Source organism: Filicampus tigris, chromosome 7 (assembly GCF_054856515.1).
Source record: "Filicampus tigris isolate MCC_2025a chromosome 7, RoL_Ftig_1.0, whole genome shotgun sequence".
Classification (NCBI taxonomy): Eukaryota; Metazoa; Chordata; class Actinopteri; order Syngnathiformes; family Syngnathidae; genus Filicampus; species Filicampus tigris.
Window position 1 is genome coordinate 2,749,753 of NC_141223.1, and position 16,203 is coordinate 2,765,955.

At 41.6% G+C, this 16,203-nt stretch overlaps 1 long non-coding RNA gene across 1 annotated transcript; it reads right to left on the minus strand.

Annotated features, from left to right (window-relative positions):
• Positions 1–10,517: 10,517 nt before the first annotated feature.
• LOC147144415 (uncharacterized) lies at positions 10,518–11,970 on the minus strand. Its single transcript, XR_015087578.1, has 3 exons — positions 11,923–11,970; positions 10,995–11,041; positions 10,518–10,612 (listed from the first exon to the last, which is right to left on the minus strand). It is a non-coding gene; the product is annotated as an uncharacterized LOC147144415 (long non-coding RNA).
• Between the last annotated feature and the right edge of the window lie 4,233 nt (positions 11,971–16,203).

Sequence of the window (16,203 nt, forward strand, 5' to 3'; positions counted from 1 at the left end):
AGTTCGAAAAGCAAATCAGTTGAATATTTTCTTTGAACATATTTTTGGGTCACGTGACACCCCGACAAAAACCACACGCGCGTCAAAAGTGCTTAGTGTGGAATCAACCTCGGTGAGTCAGCCTTCATCTTGTGTGGCGATGCCTGTTTAGCTGAAGCCGAGGTGGAACAACATGCAAAGAAAACACGAGTGGGCCAAGCTGTGTTTCACAAGCTGGGCTTGGCCTGACTAATGTTGCAGCGCTACGTTTGGAGCCTAAGCACGCTCACACGCACGCCCTCCCAGGCTTTTCCCACATCACTAAGGGGCCGAGGTGGGCTCTGTGCTCCACAACAATCTTCTGGGCTTTGGCTGGGAAAGGCTACGCCCCACCGTTCTCATCATTCCCCGCTCTCGTTGCTGGAGAAGACGACGAAGAACAAGAAGAAGACATATCAGAGGACAACGTGTGGTCACGGGTATGTCGTAGAACGCTGAGTCATCGGGTGGCTGATTCCCTCGCTCAGGTGATAACAAATTGAAATAAAGCAGAGCAGAGTGATATGCCAAAAAAAAAAAAAAAAAAAAAAAAAAGAGGACATTAAGAGATTTACTTGGAAAAGCAAATATTGATGTTTCAGGCAGACCAGCTCGATTGCATTAACAATGTTTATACCAGGGCTGTTCAAACTAAATTGTTCAGCGGGCCTCACTTTGAGAAAACTCGGGACTTATTATGTTTGAACACAAGGCTCTGCCACCACATACAGCGTTTCCTTCACCCAAATGGCAAATATAGTCATAAATAAAGCGAAAGGTCATAAAGTCATAATCGGTCTTAAAGTCGTTCATTCAAACACAATGAAAATACATTCTAAACGTTGAACTGTAATTTGCAAATCATCATAAATGACCATTGAAAAAAGAGTGACAATGTAAAAGATTGAGCCAAATCAGACCAATCCTGGATTATACACTTGACAAAAAATGTCAAGGATAAACCCAGGTCAAAACAAACAGGTGCACTCTGCATCAAACTGTCAGCAAGCTCTTAAGACAACAGTGAGTTTAGAAACCACGAGAAAAGCACACCACATTGATCAATTTGTAGTGCAAAATAGACAAATGAAGTTGTCAGACTTCAAGATAAGACTCAACAATGCAAAAAAGACCCGTGTCACTGTCAGTGCTGTATTTTCCATTCATTTGGGGGTGGCAGGATACCTTATGGCTGACTGTGTATATCCAATTTCCAACTTCCCATAAGTCTCACAGCTCAGAGGTGGCTATGGAAAGCCTGATTATCACTTTCTACTCTGATGATATACATATAAATATATACATACATGCATATATATATATATATATATATATATATATATGTATATATATATATATATATATATATATATATTTTTTTTAATTAAAAATTTTTTTTTTTTTTTTTACAATCACCAAAGTTATTGCAACATTGCACAAATATGCATGTACATTTTTGGCAAGAAACGTCTATAAACAAGTTTTGGTTGACCCCGCTTAACACTAGCTGGAAAAACAGGACGATAAAACGAGTGTTTTTGTATGTACAATGCAACTGACGACGGCAGCACTTTCCGTTTCTGCACACTTAGTCGCTCCTCCTTGTTTGTAGATGAAGATGAGTGGGCGCCAGCGGTGGTGATAAGAAGGTGCAAGCCGCAGGACACTGAGAGGAGGCAGTTTGTGCGAGGAGGGTCACTGACCGGGCAACTATAGCAACTTGTCCTGCAAGTCATAAACACAATGCTTTAGCTGCGGGGTCACAAAATGTCTCCGTTTGGGTACACAAAGTGGCAATGACTGAGCGGTTATACGGTATATTGCTGAGTTGACTCATATTGACGCTTTCCAATAGAAATCATGATGGGTGAATACAAATTGGTACATTGTGAAATCTGAGGAGGTCCCTTTTTGACACGCTTCCATTCATTTTGTATATCGATGGTTCTCAGTGTCATCACATTAATACAAAAATGAAGTGCTTGGTAAAAATGCGTGTTTTGTTCTTGTTTTTTGGAAACCCTCTATTGAATAAAATGAGCAAAGCGTTGCACTCTGTATTGTGGAAACAGCATTCTTCCTAAAATGAATTAAAAAAAAAATTGTGCTTTTTTTTTTTTTTTTTTTTTGAACTAGGTGCTCAAGCTTACCTCCCACATTCCAAAAACATGCTTGTTAAGTTAATTCAAGACTCTAAATTGTGCTAGGAATGGGTAATGATATGAATGTGAGTGTGAATGGTTCTTTTTTGACAGTGTCACAGTCATTCGATTTCATATTTAGTACGCCATATTACAGCTCTCAACGTGAATTTAGTAAGAAAGTGAACACAAACTTTTTCATGGCAGTATAAGTGTTGCAACACATTGCTTCAACATGGCAAAACCTGCTGAATTGAAAAGCATTTTTTTTTTTTTTGCTATCATTTCCAAGTTGTTACGGAAGTGAATATGACATGACTAACATTCGTAATAAAAGAACAAAACAAGTGACCCAAAAATGTCAGTTTCACAATGCATGCCTGTCCATGCAAAACCATACGAAATTCTCGCATGAACGGGCTTTACTGCCTTACATTGCAAATGAGACTACAGACACCTGCGAGTTAATGGTGCCATTAATGTGAATTCACCCGTACGCACTTGCATGTACAGTTTAAGGACTCTTGAATGTAAGAAGTGAAAACATGGCAACGCAAGGACTGAGCAAGAGAAGGTGTTGAAAAAGAAAAAGGCAGCAACAGCTGGAAATGACACTGTTGGGTTTCCCAATGAAGTGACGGAACACCACATAGTTCTCACATTGCTGCATGTGTCACAATTTGCTTGTATTGTACTGAAACAAAAAAAAAAAACATTTGCACAAGTGAGCGAACTTGTGAACAAAGCACATTACTGAAATAATGTCATGATTGCAAAATAGCATCGATGGCAGTTGCAGTGTTGCCGCGTGATTGTTGTTGCAAAATAAGCCTCAGTGTTGGTGACTGGGAAGAAATAGTCTGTCTCGTGACACTAGTTGGGTATAGACGTTTTCAGGTTTTGAAATGTTTTCAGCAAGGAAAAATCAAGCACTCTGCCGTACAACTTTTAAAGTCGAATGCTCTGCATTTTGTCAAATTTGGTCTTGAGCCAACATTTGTTTTTACACAAGACCTCTGCATATCTTTCCCAATTTACTTAAAACTACATCTTACAAATATCTTGTGAGACTTCAGCTCATGAAGCATCTGACAGATTAATTTCACAATTGTGTTTTCCCTTTTTTTTTTTTTTTGGGTCATGCTGCCAGAAAAAAAAAAAGTGATGCAATGAGGAGGAAAATGTGATAATGACCTCTGAACTGTAAATGGAACTGAGTACAAGTGGTACACAGATTTCTGTTCTGGCTGCTCAGTTCAATACGGCAGATTCACGTATAGATATACAATAATAATACCAAAAAAAAAAATGGAATTCACATTGACGGTTACCTCAATTTAGTCATCACCTTGTCAACAAAGTTAAAATCGATTCGTTTTTTGGTTATGCTAACTCCTTTTTACAGTTATTGTTAATGAATGATATTAATGATTCACATTATTATATACAGTTATTTACAGTATTCCAGTATAGAATGTAAAACCGTTACTTCAAATATTCCCTGTGCAGTTAATATACTGTATATCATACAATGATGACCTTGGAACTTTTTTTTTGTAGTGGGAGTGGGATTGTTACATTTTTCTACCATACTTTTAAAGAGTGGTATGCAGTCTGGGCCTTGAAGGACTTCTCTACTAACAACTTACATGAAATAGTAATAATTTATTTCCAACAGTGTTCTGTCTTCATTTCATATTGTTTCTTGGCCGTGCAGCTTTCAGTCAGATGTGTCTTTTTTTTTTTTTTTTGTCCAATCAGATTTTGGCCTCTATGTGTTGCCATGTAAAAATAATCTGCCCAGCGCTTTCAGATTCCCCGGTGCTGGCTTCGAACGCAAACACATATATGCACACACCCCTACACACGCGCACACACGCACAGGCACCCCCACACACTCACACAGACGCACACTGTTGAAAAGGTGGTGTCTTATTTGAGCCAATTTTAGATTATACAGAGTTGCCTCATTTCGAAAATAGGATGGAAACACTATATTACGTCATTATACAGTAATGTTAGAGAGTACACCGGCCAGGGACCTGCAAGCATCCGGTTGAGAGCCGCCCCCACTTCTCCACATGGGGTCCAAATGATATGTGTCTGAGAATCTTTATCATCTGTGATCCGTGCATCAAATAAGTAAGAAAATATTTATGATATCTTAACTGGACCCATGTGCGCGCAAGTGCAGTGAAAGACACACAACCTCCCTGGGGAGCAACACGTAGAAGCAGTTATCATGCACCAAGACATTAATGCAGAGCATCTGTGAGCGTCAAGGTCTGGATCAGTGACTTTCCGAGCTAGCCGTGTTTTTTTTTAATTTTTTTTTTTTATTGACCTGTAGAAGCAAACAGATGTGATTTGTCAATTCACCTCTCTTTGTCGCGCCACCTCCCCTCTCCTATGGGGAATTAATCGGCTTTCTGACAAATGTACCGGAACAGAGAAAGGAAGAGAAGCAAGTTGGAGCTGGCGGAGCTACGGCAGAGCGAGATGAGGATGTCACGAGGCAAATTGCAAACAGGTTCTTTCAACATGTCCAATTGGCACATGAGTTGCGGTTCACATAACTGACCTGTGATTGACATGGTGACCGGTCCTGGGTGTGATCTGCCTTTCACCCTAAATCAGATGGGATAGGCTCCATCTTCCGTTTGACCCTGATGCTGCTAGCACATGCTATAGGGATAGTTAAACACTTTATTAAAGTGTTCATCGTCGACAGCAGGGGTCTTCAATCCTGTTCCTCGAGGGCCGCTCTCCTGCCTGTTTTCCGTCTCTCCCTGCTGCAACACACCTGATCGTTACCCAGCTTCCGCAGTCCTTGCTGGTGATCTGATCATCAGAATTGGAAAACTGACAGGACAACGGCCCTCGAGGGACAGGACTGAAGACCCCTGGTCTACAGGTCCCTCCTTCAGTCTCTGATCCTCAAGAATCCGAAAAATGGCCCCACTTGAACATTTTAGAGACGAAGCGGTAAGATGGGAATTGAATCCCCTTGGTTTGAGTGAGTCGCATCTTTGTTTATCTGTGACTCTAGATGGCCACCTTATCCTGAACCTTGCTTCTATTTCAATTGTTTTTCCTCAAAAATTCATTTGTTTCTTGTCTCCTTTTCTAAATTACTTGTTCATGGCCTTCTTTGCATAGTTGCCCAAAGTTGAAACGTGGCATTGTCGATAACGGTAAGATGGACAATTAAGATTCCCGACAGGCTCTCGTTCAACCATTGATTCAATGAACAGTATCTCACAACTTGCTCGGATAACGCTCACGTGAACAGGATCGTTTTTTTTTTTTAGGACCATATGATGGTTTTTACTCCATTTCCAAAGTGTTAAGCCAATAGGTGGTCTTACACTCAGCTGGCAGGGTAGAATATCTCCGACCCGATGGGTTAACCTAACAGGAAGCCTGGGGGGATACACTCTATTAGACCTCTACTTCCTGTTACTTTGAGGCACGTACAATTTATTAGCCCAGCGGCATACAGTGCACCACTGCAGAGCTTGATGGATTTCCGTCTTTGTTCTCCAAAAAAAGACTGAGCCAATGCACCTCATGAAAGTAACATTTGTGCGGGGGGAAAAAAGGCTGATAAGGTGAATAAAAGAACCATCTGCGAGGCGCTCCGCAAAGCTTTGTGCCAAATGGTCTGGAAAGAATCGAAGAACATCTTGGCGGTACTTCCTATGAATACGCGCAGATTCTTATAATTCAGATAAAATTGCAGGTGGATATTAAATTGATTCCATTGCCTGAAAGTCAGTGCGTGTCATTGCCGGCCGTAAAAGGGCAGTAACTCTTCAATGCATGTACGGAATAAGAAGTTAGAAGTTGATGATTTGCAAAGAAGTCGGACGTTCTGTAGAACACTGCCAAACGTCTTTGTCACATTCAATTTTCAACTGTACATGGAACATGTTTAGCAGTAGGTCCAGCTTCTTTCATCTTGGAAAGCTGACTAAGGTCAAGCTTCTCCTTTCTCATCAGCACTTAGAAACAGTAATCCATGCCTTTGTTCATTTTGGAGTCAGACAGTCCTCTCCTAAGCGTCACCAAAGCCCAAAAATGCTGCTGCTCGCCTTCTAGCTGGAGCTCGGAAGACAGGGCACATAACCCCAATTCTGGAAGATACGGTTTCTGCTACATTATTTTGCACTCAAGTATGAATGATTCCTCACAATCGATATCTGTGATTTTAAATGTATTGGAAAACTTGTGCCTTTGCTGGCAAAGGACTGTCATTTCGGGTGGAACCACTCTCCTTAATATTCCATTAAATTGTGGTCGTGGAGGCACCTGAAGGCCAAAATTAGCTGCATTCGTTTATTTGTCGAATAAGGATCACCTTTACTGGCCAAGTATGTTTAAAAAAACACACACACACACAAGGAATTTGTCTTTTAGTGTGAGCCACTCTAGTTTTACAGCGATAAACACCTGCAAGAAAGTGAACACACAATTACAGAAAGTCGTGAAGCAATGTACCATAGATGCAGTAGTTTCGAAGAACGACAGCTGTACAAATGATGCTACGAGTCCTCGAGCTCGTAGTGATGTGTAGCGATGAACACGGTGCTGTCGCAAAAGGGATCTGCGAAATTGGCAACATTTTGCACAATGTCACTGGGAGTTAAAGTCGCTACTGAAAGGTCTGCTGGTTTTAGTGTGCATAGTTCAATAGCTCCTAACTGGGGGAAGGAACTGGAAGAGGCAGTGACCAGGATGTGGAGGTTCCAAGAGTATTTTGCTTGCTCTTGTTAGGGGCTAAATTATCGAATCTCTTCAGGGCGGTATTTCATATGGGAGATAGGTGGTGTCATGTCATCAACCTTGATGTAGAGGGCCTCCCTCACTCCTCTTTCAATCTGTCTTCTCTGTCCAGCACATGTGCATTTTTACACTCAAAAGAGTGCCGTTTCCCTTTGAGGTTCAGGTAGACATCTCAGTCTTGACTTGAAGAGTTAGCCCATCTGTGCTCCGACGTGTCTGCTTTCTCCCAGTAGAGACTGTCCATCAGTAGTGAAATAACTGTGACGGCAGGAGAAACATCTTCTGATACAACCAGACGAGTCCAAACGCAATTGATTCATTTGCCCTGAAAATCCAATGACGTGGATGAATGAGAATACTCGCAGGCACTTTCATTTAGGATATTTTGAGGCGAAAACTCATCAAGAAAGGAAGCGATGCACTCTATGTAAAGCAAGGCAGGACAGACAAAGACTGGCTGAAAGCATTCGAGCACTCGACTGAATTAGACTACATTCGTCGTCTTCTAAGATTACACGCCATGCTGGTACTAGAAGAGTCTGTAATGCATCAAAAAATGAAAAGGAGAAATCTACTTCTTTCTTGATAGGACCAAGAATAAAAGGACACACAAATAGAAACGGCTAGTGGGACAGTTAACTCTACATATTCCAGTCAAGAAACAGCAGTATGTCTTGTGATCCCCTTACGAAAGCATTTGTACAAATAAAGTCTAGTATTCTTCTACATTTGTGCAAATAAAAAAAAAAAAAAAGACCCCAGTGACTATTTGAGAAATTGGTTATTGAATAATGGAATAAGGCGACAGAGGAGAGTGAGAGAAAGTAGCAAGTACAGGAAGAGTTGGATAAGACTAAAGTTCAGGTTCGGTTCAGGAAGGAGAATGGTGAGACAGCACTTTTGAACGAGAGGTCTATCAGGATGAGACGTGAGATAGGCGAGCCGTCTCCACGCCTGTCACCATGATAGAGTATATAAGCCAGCGTTGTCTCCAGCTATTATCACGCTGCAGTAAAACACCGATGCCAGTTCAAAGCTCGGGCCTGTCCGTGCGCACAGGCACATTAAATAGTTGCGCATTCATCAAAAACAGCCATTCGGATATTTAAAGGACACAAACTGTGCGTGTTGCTAAAAAGAAGAAGCTGTACTATTATAATTGTTTATTATCTGGAGACAGACTAAGAGGCAACTCTCCTTTGCCACAGCACACGATGTACGGTGCAGTGGCCAGGCACATTATTATGACCACCGATGATAGCTAGGATAAGTGCTGTCTTTACAAAGATAATGTCATATTTTAACATTCATAGCTGTCAAGATCAGTACTTTCGATAATAATATGTAAAATATGACATACCATGGAGAATAGACTTTTTAGTGTTTGTATCATAATTTCTTGAGGATCACATTAAAAAAAAAAAATCACAATCAAGAAAGACAGGACATCCACTAAAACAAGATGATTTCAACATGGCAAGAAATAAGTTGGAAAAAAAACCCCACTACTGACAAAAATTTAGAGATATTCGCCTTTTGCAGGTGAACTTCATTTGTCATTTGCTGAGCTTTTGAATGCAAGTCCAACTCTGCGTTTTGTGTTTTGGTGTGCCAGCTGGGACCGAGGATGCAGATTTACGCACGCGCGCTCGTATGATCACCCAATGCAATACCCAACCCGATCATCAATCAGACATACAAAAGCAGAGATGGTTAAAACAATTCATTAATAACATGTAAACAGCAAACACAATAAAACACTAAAACAGTGCTAAGTCGGAAGCCAAAGGAAAAAAAGTATGCTTTTAGACATTTTAAAAAAAGGACGGAGAGGGGGCTTGCCTAAAGTTTAGCTCAGAGCTTAGCGTGCTACGCTGTCAGCAGCACATTGCATAAGTGATACAGGAAGACTGGATAAGTAACAGAAAAGGCATAGAAGTGGACGTCGTTGGAAATTTTTAAGGACAAAACGGTTGTGAATTTTTCTGTTTAGCTCCATGTTAGAGGACAACAAATTGTCAAAAACGTACTGAAACACTGAAAAGTTACAAATGTCCATTCAAAATTTCGTAGAGGCTCAAAAGTTGATCTGTGAAGGTCATAGTGCATTTGTAGGTTAATCTGACCTCACTCATATTTTGTGAGAACAGTTCAACAGTGTACAATTGTCTAGCATGCCACACACGTCATTAAGACACTGGGTACTCTTAAATACTGGGCGGGGGAGGGGATACAATATCATTGTTTCCAAGTGGAAAAAGCAAGAAGTTAATCACTGCAAAACCAAAAATGCTTGTTGAGGCTCCTCCCTCTTTTGGAATGTCACAGGCTTGCAGAACTGAGCTCAGATAAGTTCTCTCTGAGGATTTGACCAACACAGTTGTTTGACTTTGAATCCCCCCCCCCCCCCTCCCCCACCAAATATACAGGCTGAATTCCTAAACACGCATTGAACTTTTCAGGTTATTTTTCCATTTCAGTCTGACCTTGAGAAATCTCAAATTACTCATTGTTGAAATGAAAGGTGAATGGAGTCACGTAGGCTGGAATGACTTCATCGCATTTGTCTGATTATCACAATTGATTGACCATTCTAGCTGTGGCTGTAAACACAAAGCGGACAATTACACAACATCCTCTGGATAAGAGAGTCCTCAAGTATTCTATTTTTTGCCTGCTAATAGCCAAATAATGTAACACACCTTAAACCATGAGCAGATGATGACATTTGGAATATGATTTAGCCTTATTGCCAAGTTACTATCAGCATGCAGCCATAGGTAAACACAATGGATGGGACCCAGAGGTCCAACACCAACACAGGCCCAGTGTGAGGGCCCTTGTCCCTGCTAAGAATCAGCAGAAGCCCGGCAGGAAACATCTGGAGGAGGCTGTCTGTGCAAACAGATGTCGGAATGAGATAAGAGCCTTGTGAGTGAGGACTCAGCCTCCCACCTCACTGTGATGGGGCTTTGGAACATCCAGGTGGGCTGCAGCCTTGGCTCGAGCAGCTCAAAGGTCCAAATAATCAAACCGCAGCCCCTCCCGAACCCCGCGCACTACCATCTGCTTGGTATGACGCTGTAACCTGTGCTCCATTGTTTCTGCTCTCATTTTTGATCCATTGTCAGCCAGACTCTCCGGGGACCATCTTCATACAATGTTTTTACCTCTCCAGGTCAACATTCACATCACTTCCTGCCATAGTTTGGCTAACAAATGGCAGTGTGCATCAGTGGGCGGCCACCAACTCTTGCCGATTGAAGTTCTTGGTCGTTTATTCACGATTTCATACAACGATTTTAATGTCATTTTCATGAAAATGAACGGTAAATTGCAGATCAAAATGTCAAATTTGATAAAAAGATTAAAAACAATATTTTTCATCATCTTGTACAATATTTTATGAAAATAATTTAACACTGCAAGACTAAACTTGTAATATTACAGGAAAAATGTTTGAGAATAAAGTTGCAATAATGATTTTTCAAAGTGCCTCTCGAATGTAAAGTAAAATGTAAAGTAGGGGAGACTGGTTCTTGATGTCACACTTTTACAAACAACTTGTTAACATAAAATATTATGCAACATGCACTGGAATCAAGTCCTTAGGAACGGCTGGCATGTTGGCCATGGATCTTGTAGTCTCAAACAGATGTTTTTCCTTCCTGAATATTCAAGATTAAATTGAATTACTATAAAGAAAGCATTGGTTGGTTCCACCCAACAACTGGAACATCCATGTATAAACACTCAAACAAAACAGACACATTTCCTCACTAGTCAGACTCATCATCCGAATTGCAATTCTGGCAGACGTAAACAGAGTTGTTAGGGGTTCATTTTTCATTGGCCCAGCACATGTGACAACTGACCCAAAAATGATTGACACGTTGCCCCAATCTACCATGTTTGGAAATACTAGCTCTAATTTAACGTTAGCGTAATACAGAAAAATGACATTTTCCTTTTCGGTGCACCCTGAAATCCTTTATATTCACGTGACTGTAAATTGGAGTTTGTAGTGGTAGTTTTTAACCCTTAACTCACAATCATCACGAAGACCCTGGAGAGATTTGAAGACATTGCTTGAGCATCTTAAAACGGAGAGAAAATAAGAGACAATGAAAAAGACAATTATGAAAAAAAGAAATAAGTGTGTCAGATGAGTTGAAGCCACAAGGGAGGGCTGGTTGCTGTTCAACTATAAAAAGTTTCTCCCTGGAGATTCAAAAGATGTGAAGTGGAATTCACAGAATGTTTGGCAATCACGCACAAGTCCACAGCACCGGCATGCATCTTCATAAATTGATAAACAAAAAGCGCTTGGTACTATGCAAATGTTCAGAAAATGTCTTTTTCTGCGCAAAAGTTTGCATGAGGTTTGTGGTTACGTTGAAAGTTTTCTGGGTTAAAATAAAAATATATAAAAGAAGGTGTACCTTCAGAATTGAGCTCATTTAATTTGAATTTCGACACAAATGTTTTGATTCCTGGTGAGTCATAGACTTAATAGAAATAAATTTATTCTCATTATAACAATGTATATGATCCTAAATTAATATTAACAGTAAGAACAACTACAATGAAAATAATAATAATAATAATAAAAATAAAGTAAAACCTTGTTGGAGGTAACGACTCTATCCTAGTATATTTAATAGTTTTATTGTATGAATGAATATGACACGTCCACGGAAAACGGACAGGGTGATCCTAAAAATGCAGAATCCGTCAAACAAATCAAACTTCGATGAAAAAAAGGCATTTTGACAAAAAAGGACCGCAGAAGTACAACAGAAAACATGGGCAAAACAAAACCAGGAAAGACCAATGTTAAACCAAAAGCGCTTGCACGCAGCAAGGAGAATAGGTTAACCGAAAAATATAAACGAAATAGGCAAATTCCAATTGAACACGAAACAGCTCAGTCAAAAGGGACGAAAGAACCAAAAGACTATAACACAAGATACTCTACCGTCGCTATGAGATCACGAACAAGACGTCTGGAAAACGCACAAGGAAGAGTAATAATCCCACAAAGCTAAGTGGCAAACGGAGTCCTTTTAAACCCAGTTGATTGTCATGAGACACAGGTGCGCAGCTGAAGGCCACGCCCTCCACTCCAGCTGGGCTGCACAGAAGAGGGAGAAAAAAACATGAAACGAGGCAAAACAAACAACAACAGAGCCAAAACCATGACAAATATTTTATGAATGGAAATGCGTTTCCTCTGAAGTTTGTGCTTGAACATTTAGGGTTATATATTTGTAGACTGTGCAACTGCGGTCGAGCGTGAAAACTGGCGCATGACGATTTTCGTGCCAAGGCGAGCCTTCTTTAGCATGTTTGGAAAATGGCCACAGTTTGGGCTTGCTGGGCGTTTTTTTGCCTACCGAGTATGCGGGTGCACCTGACAATTTGGCGGCTGAAAGTAGTCTAAATTTTACGTCTGCTGGAAGCAGGTCTAAGTTGTGGCGCAGGCAGACAGATTCGGACATCAGCGGATATGTGTGGTGGATGACATCATATTTCATTCATAAACATGACAACAGCGTGCATCAAACCCTGAAAATCATCCGGCCACCTTTACATCATCCGAACATGGAAGTCCGCTTTCAGTTCCTCATAAATTCCTTATTGAGGTTGCTTGACACGCTTCAAAGACAATGCTTCTCCCTATCACACAAACAATCTAAAAGTACGCCAATAATAAATATAAACAAGTCGTGAATCATTTTGTGTGGTGTGGCAATGACGTAGCGGCGATGAACCGCATTTGATTCACGCTTCCTCACATTCATACTACAGCAACCCCACCCTCTCATTAATTGAGAGCCTTTACCAAAAACTACCCTCGGGATGACCACTGGTGGGCCGCACAAACAGGAAGTAGAGAAGAGGTCAGTCAATGAAAGGAGGAAGTGCTGGCAAACAGCAACAATGCAGACAGGAAAACGGCCCCCTCTTTTTCCCATTATAAATAGGAACAGACCCCTGCAGTGTTGTGCTGGAGGTCATGAATGAAGTGATGGGAAACAATAAGGGGGCAAGGACGCTATTTGACCAGCGTAGGCGTAGGCTGCGATAGCAGAACGTCATGGGTCACCGGGGACACCAGCAAGCTCGGCAACACTTCTGACAATCAACCTGCAGGTTGACAATTTACAATTTGAGTTTGTTCACTTTATTTAAAAAAAAATGTTGGCATTTGGGATTTGTATCTATATCATCGAGGCCGCCGCGTTATAAAGACAAAGAGACGTGTAAAACAATTTCCGATGGAAGATGAGACCAGAGGTGAGCATTTTACTCAATTGTCCTGGGCTGTTATTCGTCGGTTCGGCATTTTTCGTGATGAATTGAATGCGTCAGTCCGTCCGTCAGTTCAGTCCGTCAGTTAGTCCGTCAGAAGTCCTTTGGCCCATCAGTCGGTCCCCCCCCAAAAAACATCGGAAAAACGGTCATCAGCCAGTGACGGATGACGATTACGCTGACGGATGAAAACGCACTTCCGTCATTCGTCAGTCCTTCATTTTTAAAAAGTGTCCCGTCATTCGTCCATCCTTTTGACGTCCTAAAAAGTTGTGATAACAAAGCCGGATGGTTCTTAACATCAATAATATATCATCAGAGCTGGGCATTGCCTAACTGCCGCTGAGTTCCCGTCTGCATATTTAAATGATGGACGCAGTCCGTCCCTCGTCGGTGGGTACAAGTGTATATACATATATATATACATCCATACACATATATGTACATCATATACAAATTTGAAACCTGCTTGGCTGTCAAACTGTTGAGCCTCCACCCAGTTTCAATGGAGCATCATCACAATCACAACCAGGCACTTCCTAAAGGAAATCCTCAGCCTGACCAGTTATAACATACTACAACAGGGTGTCACGGTTAGCACAATGCACCGTCGAGAATGTGACGTGAATGCTTCTCAGTAGGCATTTAAAATAAACTGATTTGATCCGGGCAACACGAACCTCTAGTTGAAATTGCCCGAATGCCTTATAAGGGAAATGATGTGTTGATTACCCACTGCAAAATCAGACTCCCCAAGAGTGCAATTCAAATTCTATAGACCAACATTGGGTATTTTCCAAATCTTTGTTACACCTGCATGTTTATAAATATCATACACTGAGAGGGGGCTGCTGAAGAGTCAAATATAAATGGTAAACAGGACTAATCTCACCTGGGGGGGATGGAACTGATAACAACTGTTATCCAGAGAGGCACGTCCTGAGATAGAAGATGACAAGTCTAATTTGGACAAATAAGCGTGCCCGGCGTTTAGGCCTGCAACAGATCACGCATCAATTTGCACATTTGAACTAATTTTGACAGATTTAAATGCGCTACATGAGACGGTTGGAGAGATAATGGAAATTTCAGCCGGATGAACACCGCCGCACTGTCAAAAAGATAAATTGGCACGCCGCGACGAGGTCTGAAACAAACGCCGAATATTTAGCCTGCAAGCGTGCGTATGTCGGAAGTTGACTTTTATCTTTGGCAATCCATCATTTTGTGATGGCAAAACCTTACAGTGACAGTTCACTCTTCATTATTAGTAACACAGAACTTTTGAATTATTTTGGCCCTATAGGCCATACTTATTACCAGGCTACATTTCCGATAAATACTGTGCTGTAAAGCTCGATAATGACCTTTAATAGGCCCATTAGCAGCGTGAATGCCTGTATTTCACACTACAGTCTGGAGGTAGATAAAAACAGCAAAGCTAAAGTTAAAAATGTCCTAATTGGCTCGTGTGGATTCGAATTGGCTGGTAACTTTAGGGCGTCACCGGCCACATTGGCCGGTGTTCAAAAAGGTTTCTTTAGAACCCTGGCCATAAGACACAAATGAATCCAAACAGCGAAACGAGGGTGAACGGCAAAGCAGACCGCCATTTCATGTGGCGTGACTGTTCGATAGTGTCTCTTAAAGACAAATTTTTGGTTCTAAATACCAAATAAGAATAAGATCAATCATATCATTCTGTGTGCGTAGCATTTCGCATAACAGGCTTGCATGCGGCTGGCATGGGATCAGTTCGCACCCAATGTCTCAATTACAATCATTGTGTGACTGACTGCCGTCCTGGGTGTAATCTGCTTTTTGCCCCAAAATCCCGTTGGGATGGATTTGAACTCCTGATGAGACCTGCTAAGAGCAAACAGTTTCGAAAAAGTACCAATGGATGGATATCATTGAGTGAATTTTCAACAAAAATATTCTGGGAAGAATACCATGCGCTCACTAAACAATCTGACAGGAAAAAAAATGTCAAGAAGAGGTTACAAACAAAGAAACCAACCGACAAATCCATGCTGGCGATCTCCTTGGGAGAATTCATACGGGCATGGTACCCCAACAATTGGGAACTAACAAGTTATTCCACATTTGATAGCCCGACCGAGGAGATTCTTGTCCCCAAGGATCCGTTTGAGGGAGTCCATAAAACACGCGGATTATAGGGCAGCATCCAAGGCCTTTCACCTTCGAGCTGTTAACAGGCATGCCTGTGATCCCAAAGCCCCCCTGTTAAAGACCCTCTCGGGCTTAGGACTGTAACCAGAGACTTGGAATAACAGAGGGGGGAAGCACCATGTGGAGCAGCCTCATGTGGCCATGGCCGACTTTGCCGCACCCTCTCTTCGGCCAGGGCAGAGGTCAGTGGGTTGGAGAACTTTTTTCACTCCTTTCCCTTTTCACTCTGTCTATCTCCTATTGTCAAACGTAGATCAGACAGTCAGGGGGTCGGAGCAAGACGGGTCCCGAGGGGGCCCCGTGCTAGATTGACACAGTGGCTCAGGTCGGAGGATCCCCACCCTCCCGATTGGAAGACATTTATCAACTTGCTTTGAATGGGCTTGACAAGTCCAAGAGTCGATTTTGGGCGTACGCCATTTTGCATGTATGCTGGTTCTTAAGGCTTGCGAATTGTTTTCTTTTAGTGCGACACATAAAAAAAGAAAAACGGCCCAAATACATGAGCTTAATCTTATGCCACCGTGAAGAAGTTAGTGAAACAGTAATAAATGTCTTGAAAATCAATGAGCTTTTCCTTGTCCAATCAATGGCCTGCAGCAGTTGCATGCTGACAACCAGCAATGCAGTACCAGGGGCTGCCCAATGTGCTTCGTTACCAATCACCAAGCCAACGTCTGTTATTTGAGTTTGCAGCATTTACCAGAAGTGTGACCGCCGACGTATTTTAACAAGCCCTACGGATATGAAA